This window comes from Myotis lucifugus, unplaced genomic scaffold (assembly GCF_000147115.1).
Source record: "Myotis lucifugus unplaced genomic scaffold, Myoluc2.0 scaffold_7125, whole genome shotgun sequence".
Taxonomy (NCBI): Eukaryota; Metazoa; Chordata; class Mammalia; order Chiroptera; family Vespertilionidae; genus Myotis; species Myotis lucifugus.
In genome coordinates this window covers 890-7,924 of record NW_005878173.1, presented here as the reverse complement: position 1 = coordinate 7,924, position 7,035 = coordinate 890, and the positions used below count along the sequence as shown (strand labels likewise).

The 7,035-nt window shown below is 39.7% G+C and overlaps 1 long non-coding RNA gene across 1 annotated transcript; it reads right to left on the bottom strand.

Moving 5' to 3' along the window:
• Window positions 1–230: 230 nt before the first annotated feature.
• On the bottom strand, window positions 231–4,466 carry LOC106696022. Its single transcript, XR_001346957.1, has 2 exons — window positions 4,408–4,466; window positions 231–465 (listed from the first exon to the last, which is right to left on the bottom strand). It is a non-coding gene; the product is annotated as an uncharacterized LOC106696022 (long non-coding RNA).
• Window positions 4,467–7,035: the final 2,569 nt, after the last annotated feature.

Genomic DNA, 7,035 nt, shown 5'->3' with positions numbered 1-7,035 from the left:
ACAAATTTTACCACCATAGCGTTGCGTCAAAGAAAAGGCACAAAGGAATACATGAGTTAAATTTGTACAACATTTAAAAACAGGAAAAATTAAATAGTATTTTCAGTGGTACATACATTGGTGATAGACTATAAAGAAAACTGAAAGAATAACTACCATAAAAGGTAGGGTAATGGTTATCCTTAAAGGTGAGTAAGGGGGAATGCATTCAAAGACAGCCATGAAGCTGGTAGATTATGACAATAGTCTTTATTCTCATTTTGAGTAATGGTAATATGTATGTTCACTTTATTATTATTCTCTAAAAGTCATACATATTTTAAATACTTTCCTGTATATATTTTGCAATTTTTACTGAGAAAAGAAAAGTATCCAGCCCACCAAAGTCTTCCCAAGCATCTCATCAGATGCAAGGCATCTGTTCTATCCACCTTCTTCTTCACACATGGAGTCAAACTGTTCAATCTAATATAGAAGAAGAAACAACACCAAAAATAATCAATGCATAATTCTTTGGATAGTGCATGATGGTTTAAAGAAAGATAATAGGAGAAGACTCAAATCCCCCCTACTCCAAATTTTCTCTGCATCCCATAAATTTTTCAGATTTGTGGCACACAAGGTATTTTGAGAAAGATTGCTCCCTCTTAGTAAAAAGGTTCTTAGGGCTCATTCACTCCATTGTATGTTTCTTCAAGGGTCTAGGAAAGATCTCCAGGAGTTCAGAGATCTGCCTGCCCCAGAGGTAATTCTGGCATCTTAGACATCTTCTGTCAGGTTAAATTTATTGATAGCTTCAACCAGAAAGGATAAGCCAAAATGTTTTTCACTTCCAATATACATGAGTAAAAGCCATAGATGCTATCTTATTTAGGATTCTGAACTGCAAGCAACAGAAGCTATCTCTGCTTCATAAAACAGAAAAGGAGTTTATGAAAACAATATTGGGGATCTTAAAGAATCGTTGGGAGGAATGGAAAGCCACACCCAAGCTAATCTTCCGGGAACAATGTCCGAAACCCTGCAGCAGAGCTGGCCTGGTGAGTAACCAGGGCCACTGCCAACTATCAATGTCACTCCAAGGACAGACACTGGTAACCGTGGTCACACCAAAAGCTGGAGGCCTCTGCTGTCACCATAGTGGAATGAATCCCCTTGGCACTTCCTTTTCCAGTTGCTCACTTTCAAATTGAGGTCTCACATTTAATGTGTCTGGTAGAACTTAGGTCACATTGTACATACACTGGCTATAAGGGAAGCCGAGGATGAATGTTCAAGGTTCTAACAATGCACTAGGCAACCAGATATTATTAACAATGTCTACCTCGAGGTAGGCATCCATGCTCTTTTGCTTCAAGAACTTTCTGGCCGCTCTAACTTAAGGAACAACAAAAATTTCGGTCCTGCCCCATTCTAGGTTGTGACTGATGAGATTTTTAACTCTCCAGACGTTGCATGAAATTTCACCATCTGCTTTGCTCGTTTGTCCCTTGTGGGCAATAAATTTCACAAAGTCCTCATGATTCAGAGGAGCCAGAGGTGGTGCCTTAGATCTGAGTCTCCATGCACATTTTTTTTTAAATATAGCCTTTTTTTAAAAAAATATATTTTATTGATTTTTTACAGAGAGGAAGGGAGAGAGATAGAGAGTTAGAAACATCGATGAGAGAGAAACATCGACCAGCTGCTTCCTGCACATCTCCCACTGGGGATGTGCCCGCAACCAAGTTACATGCCCTTGCCCAGAATCGAACCTGCGACCTTTCAGTCCACAGGCCGACACTCTATCCACTGAGCCAAACCGGTTTCGGCTCCATGCACATTTTATATCCATTTGCATACCACTAGAAGAGGTTGAGTAACCAGGAAGTCCAATTCCACCCTTTTGACAGAAATGGTTGGCACACAAGACCCTTGCAGTGGTAAAAATGTACCTTTAGGTCATTCAAAACTCCCAGAGTCTCAAGGTGAGGCTGGTGGAGAACAATCACAGGCTGGATTGGATGCCAACTTTATGGCTAGTGGCCATACTGCTCTCTTACAAGCTGTTGCTTTGTGAAGCTATCCTGAAAGGATTTCTGGAGGGATTTAAGACTGTGAAAGTCAGGCTCCTTTTTGTTCTATTCTAATTAGCAATTTTGAGACATGTGCTTTCTACACCAGGACCTTCAGCCCCAGAGGACATAATCTCTGCATATTAAAAATATATTTTTACATAGAAACTGAAGATACCTGGTGGGAGTGAAGGGGGAAGTTGCCCTTAAAAGAGAGAGAAAACTGCTGGGATTGTTTCTCACTTAAAACAATTTAAAGCAATTTTCCTCATTTTTTGTATATTATTATTGTCATTATAATTATTACTTTTTTACCTTAGACACTGAAGTCCAAAGGTTATCATCAACCCAAGTTTTTTGAGAGAATATATGATACCTTGCTGCTCATTTTTCTAAGAAAATCTCTCCTTTCCCTTTTTTAAAACATTGAGATGGACTGTCAATATTTATTGGAAGTCACGGAGAACTAGAGGGCTTTGTTTAAAACATTGGAACTCCTCTCTTAGTTCCTAAAAAAAAAAAAAACACATATATTGAGCCCTTCAGGTTCCAGACAGAAATGAGAATATATGTCACCTAAAAAGATCATCCAAGAAATAGGACTTGGGAGGATATAAAAGCTCCTGCTCTGGGAACTTTTAAGAGAGGGCAGCTACCAAATGAGCCAATAAATTGATAAGGGGAACATGAAGAGTCCAAAAATATATTGTATAATAAATGGGGACTTATTAAGTGATAAAGCCATCATTCCAATTCACTGGGAAAGGACAAATCTTTTAGTTAATTCAGTTGGCCCAACTACCTATTCATCTGGAAGAAATAAGGGTAGACTCCCCTCTTCGCACCATATGGAAACAAAAATAAACATATAGATTAAAGATTAGTATTTTTATTATAAAAATATAAGAATGAAGTATAGGAGATTATCTGCATAATTTAAGGGTGGGCGAAAAACATCTTCTGTAACACCAAAACTAGACATCACAAAAGAAGTTGACAGATGTACATCAAAATAAAAAACTGTGTAGCAAGGATTCTATAAATAAAATGTATGTTAGACTTGGAGAAATTATTTGCCACCCATATGGTTACTATCCCTGATATATTAAAAGCTGTAAAATATCATTAAGTAAAATATAAAAATGAGCAAAAAATAGCAATGCAGTGATTGAAAGTATGAAAAAAAATGCTCAATATCCCTCTAACTTAGGAAATTAAAACAATGAGATGCAATTTTTAAAAAGAAAAAAAGCAAGTTTTGATTTTATTTGTTTGGGTTTTGTTTTACTATGTTTATAGTATGATTTTTTTAAAAAAGAAAGGTAGGAAAGAAGGAAAGCCCTATGTATTTGTGTGTGTGTACAGGGGGAGGGTTGTTTTTGGAGGATACACACCAAAATGTTAATTACCTCAGGGTCAGGGGAAGATACTAAACCAAAAAGAAAGAAAGAAAGAAAGAAAGGAAGGAAGGAAGGAAGGAAGGAAGGAAGGAAGGAAGGAAGGAAGGAAGGAAGGAAGGAAGGAAGGAAGGGAAAGAAAGAAACAGAAAAAAGAACCAGAAAGAAAGAAACAGAAAGAAAGAAAGAAAGAAAGAAAGAAAGAAAGAAAGAAAGAAAGAAAGAAAGAAAGAAAGAAAGAAACTTAATTTTTCTCAATACATCTTTGTATTGTTTAACTTCTTCTAATGAGAATTTATTTCCTTTTTAATTAAAAAAAATCCAATAATAAAGCACTTCCTAAAAAGTAAATGGGTTATTGACTATTATGATGAATTAGGACAAAGAGTTGAGCCAATTGATTGACTGTTATGTCATTCATTGAGATAAAGATATTGTCATTGACAATAAGATATTTTCACATGGCCCTAACTGGTTTGGCTCAGTGGATAGAGCATCGGCCTGCGAACTGAAGGGTCCCAGGTTTGATTCCAGTCAAGGGCATGTACCTTGGTTGCGGGCACATCCCCAATAGGGGATGTGCAGGAGGCAGCTGATTGATGTTTCTCTCTCATAGATGTTTCTAACTCTCTATCCCTCTCCCTTCCTTTCTGTAAAAAAATTAAATAAAATGTATTAAAAAAAGATATTTTCACATGATTAATTCTTGTTTATCTACATATCAGTCTACAACTAATGTTCAAGAAATATTACTTTCTTTCAAATCAAAGTTATTTAGACTCTGAGTTCTTCCATCACATGAGGGTGTTGGGACATTCTATTTCTATCATGATTGGGCCCTGTCCAAGGCCCCACCAGACATCTGGGAAATGATAAGGCTGCAAGTGCTGTAACTAAGTGTGGGAAAAGAGGGCTGGACTGGAGACAGAAGATGTGGGTGGAGGCCAGTCTTTTACCTTCCAAATGATCCTGGTAGATTGATACAACTCTCTGTGCCTTAATGACCTCATCTATAATAATAAAAGTGTAATATGGTAATTAGACCAGACAGCTGAACAACCTTCTGGACATCATTCTGGACGTCCTTCCGGACGAAGCTGCGGCAGCGGGGGCCAAGGCAGAGGTGGTTAGGGGCAATCAGGAAGGCAGGCGAGTAGTTAGGGGTGACCAGGCAGGCAGGCAGAGGCAGTTAGGGGTGATCAGGCAGGCAGGCGATCAGGCAGGTGAGCAGTTAGGGGCGATTAGGCAGGCAGGTAAGCAGTTGGGGGCGATCAGGCAGGCAGGCGAGCACTTAGGGGTGATCAGGCAGGCAGGCAGAGTGGTTAGGGGCCATCAGGCAGGCAGGCAGGCGAGCGGTTAGGAACCAGAGGTCCCAGATTGCGAGAGGGATGTCTGACTGCCAGTTTAGGGGATCAGGCCTAAACCAGTAGTCGGACATCCCCTGAGGGGTCGCAGATTGTGAGAGGGTGCAGGTCAGGCTGAGGGACCTCCACCCTCCTGTGCATGAATTTCGTGCACTGGGCCTCTAGTCTATAAAATAAGATTGGTATCATTTGGCCTGCATAGGTCACAGAGGTGTCATGGCATTATGGTGTTGAATCCTGTTAAAATGACCCATTCTGAAACTCCTGGTGATCTAGGACTTGGCTGAATGACTGCCAAGTAGACTATGAAGATAGTCAAGTCTTTGAGAGGATAATGTGTTTACAATTAAGAGATCTTAGAGAATGGGGCAGAGATGACAAGGGTGATCTGGAATTCAGGTCTCAGAAAGTTAAATCAGCAGAAGGCTCCACAGACTTTCCTTGGTCCTAAGAACTCTCAATATCTAGGTCTAGTGCTTCTTCCAACAACACAGTTGCATAGAATAGTTTATTCTCAAAAAAATTAAAATTAAAATTATCTTGTTTTTTCTTTTTTTTTTTGCTTATCACACAGAAATTCTTACAGAATGACTAAAGAAATCATTTAAAATTTCTTGGATAGCTCTTTAGAGAGATGATGATTATCCAAATCTTTCTCCAAAAAGTCTTTGAAAACAAGGAGGTGATTTATGAAATGTTCAATGAATGTCTGCAATATCAACAATTGTGTTATAGCCACAAATTAGTACCATTTTTTCTGGGCTCAATGAGCATTCTCTGAACTAAGGGTACCCTGTACTTACAGTATTTGAATAGAGCTTTGTCCACTCTATAGAATTAATGCCTGGGAAGAGTTAAATTGTGTTCAGGGAATGAGAACCCTGGTTTTATCCTAAACTGGTCAACCATTAGCTATGGACATTGAACCAGGTACTCTGCCTAGGTCTTTGTTTAACCCTCATGGTCAATAAGGCACTCCTACCACCTAGGATTTAGATCACTATTTTCTATTATAACATGATAACAGAAGGTGCCAGCTAGTGGATGTTTGCTTTTTAATTGATTGTCTGGATGTTTTGTCACTTGGTGTTTCTGGGCAGCTTGTAATTTTTACGTATCATAGTGTAGTGTAAGCTCTGACAGTTATTGTTTTCTTTTTTATGCTAGTGCCTGACATAAGATTTGATTGCTGAGGCATCCACTTAAAAGATTGCTGTCTCCAATGAACACATTGCCAGTCGTAGTGCTGGGTAAAGAGCCAGGCCACCTCTCCGCACTGAGGTGGTTTTGCTTTAGAGATCTTGGTTAATTTCAATCACTGATCATTTGTACTACTCGTTTCTTTTTTCTCTTTTCGCACCTTGAATTCCCACTCTTATGTTTTAAATTCACCACTAAACAGTGAGCTCTAGAAATCCTAGGCCCCCACCCATAATCTAGCTGTGTGGTCCCAGGTATGTTTTGTAATTTCCAGGTGCAATAAGGAATAAGCCTTCATTTTTTTCAAAGTTTCCTGATGGTTATTGAAAAAGTCATTTTAAAATCATAATAAGAACCACAAGGGTTGGTCCAGTCATGACATTGGTTATGAACAGCATAAAACACTTAGCGTGACTTCAGTATTACTAAAAAGTCATTATGTATCTCACATGTTAGGGAACTATTGCTTTATAACTAAAATTGAACCAATTATGCTAATAATTGATATTTGCTCCTATGTTATTAGTAATGACTAATATTGAGGACAGTTAAAAACAGGTTCTATATTATATAAAAACTAGTGACCTGGTGCACAGATTCGTGCACATTGAAAGGAAATTAATTAGAAGGTGGATGGTGGGGTGGGACCAGGCAAGATGGGCTGGACACGCCCTGGAACCAACCTCCTGCAGTCCCTCCCCAGCTGGCCATACCTGGGTGGTACCATGGCTCTGTGGAGTGAGCAGGGTCCCTCTGGCAGGTGGGGTCCCTCAGCCTGACCTGCAGGGATCGGTCGAAACCACCTCTCTAAAATCCCCCGAGGGGTCCCAGAGTGCAAGAGGGCACTCTGCAAAGTTGCTGTCATCCAGGGTGTAGAATGCAAACACAAGTGTGCAATAAACCAGATTCAGGGCTGACAGTGCCCCAGCAACAACATAATCCATTGCTGAAGGTGGAATCGCATGGCCCGGCGAGGAATCGGGCTCCACCACTGCCAAATCACTACAGCTAGGTGGCTCC